The sequence below is a fragment of the Rana temporaria genome (genome assembly GCF_905171775.1).
Source record: "Rana temporaria chromosome 4 unlocalized genomic scaffold, aRanTem1.1 chr4s, whole genome shotgun sequence".
NCBI lineage: Eukaryota > Metazoa > Chordata > Amphibia > Anura > Ranidae > Rana > Rana temporaria.
The window spans coordinates 1-1,935 of NW_024404456.1; positions in this window are offsets into that span (position 1 = coordinate 1).

Below are 1,935 nucleotides of genomic sequence, written 5' to 3' on the forward strand. Positions count from 1 at the left end.
TCGCTCTGTGACTCTTCGATGGCCCCAAGTTCAAGCATCCTTTTAACCTCTCCAGACACTGCCATTTTGAGGTTCTGGGATACAGTAGAATTTAAGCCGGATTTTTACCTTGGGCTTGGTCACAATGTTATGCCCGATGACGTTGGTGAGCCCAGGCAACCCTGAAAACATGTCCCTATTTCTTTGCAGAAACTCTTTTACTTGCTGGCTTTGGGGCCTAGTTAGGGTAGCTGCAACCTGCACCAGGTCGATCCCTACATGGTCCCCTGACTACCGCCACCACCGCGGACACCGGTTCTCTGTCTCTCCAGAGCTTCAACAAATTTATGTGATAAATTTGGTAGGGTTTTCTTTTCCCTGCCTGGTGTACCTTATAGTTTACCTCACCCACTTTCTCCACTACTTCAAACGGACCTTGCCACTTGGCCAAGAACTTGCTCTCCACTGGGACAGCTACCCTGTCTCCTACTTGGAACAGTCTCACTTTAGTCGACCGGTTATATTCTCTTCTTTGGGCATCCCTAGCCTTCTGCATGTGCTCCCTCACCAGCGGCATCACCTTAGCCACCCTTTCTCGCATTTGAGAAATATGCTCTACCACGGTTTTATGCGGTGAGGACTCAATTTCCCATGTTTCTATTACTAGATCAAGCAACCCCCGGGGCCTTCGTCCATACACTAGGTCAAACGGTGAGAAACCTGTGGATGCTTGTGGAACCTCCTGGATATCGCACAACAGGGCAGGGAGTAACATATCCCAATCCTTCCCGTCTTTCTGGTCCACTCTTTTTAACATGGACTTTAGAGTTTTATTAAACCTCTCAACTAGGCCATCAGTCTGCGGGTGATAGACCGACGTCCTTAACTGCTTAATTTGAAACAGTTTGCACAAGTCCGCCATCACCTTTGACATAAAAGGGGTGGCCTAGTCCGTTAGTATTTCTTTGGGGAACCCAGTTTGTGAGATCATTTGAAATAACTCCCGGGCAATGGCTTTAGAGGAAATTTTTCTCAACGGTACTGCTTCTGGATATCTAGTTGCATAGTCTGGAATGACCAATATGTATTGGTGCCCCCTTGCTGACTTTGCCAGGGGTCCCACAAGATCCATAGCGATCCGCTCAAATGGGATCTCAATAATTGGCAAGGGGGTTTCTATAGCGGGGCACTGGGGCAGTTAACTGGCAAATGGGACAGGATGCACAATATCTTTTAACCTCGGCCTTCTCCCCTGGCCAGTAAAACCGGTCGGTTATCCTGCCTCTGTTTTCTCCACCCCCAGGTGTCCTCCCAGTGCGTCATTGTGGGCTAGATCAAGGAGCATTCGCCTATACGGTTGAGGAACCAGCAACCGCTCTATGGGTTCTCCTTGGCTTTCAGCCACTCGATAGACTAGGTCCCCCCTCAACGCAAAATGAGGAAACCTCTGATCTGCACCTGGTATTTGTGAAACCCCATCAATGACAGAAACCTGCTCTTGAGTGTTGACCAAGGTAGGATCCTGTAATTGGGCGGTGCCAAATGCACCCCTGGATACATCCAGGTCTGGATGCACTGGCCTTGAGGATGTTTCCCCTTCACCCTCCTCAACCGGGGAGAGCTCCTCGTCATCCTCCCCCCAGCATGACTTGTAACGGGGAGACTCCCCCCCCCCCCCAGAGGTCAACTTGGTTTTTGAGATCTGAAACAGGACCATTATTATCCAAACTAACATCCTCTCCAATGTCATTATCAACAACAGGTATCGCCACATTAGAGGGGTGTGTTGTGGAGGTTTTAGGCCCGGACACCCCAGACTCTGTCCCTTCAAAGCCCAGTGTCCCCAGTTCTCCTGGCAGCCCTGTCTGTACCTGGTTCCATAAATAGTGGACAGTCCCGCCCCACTATAATGTCATTTATTAAACTGTTTACCACTCCAACCTCCTGTGTAACTGA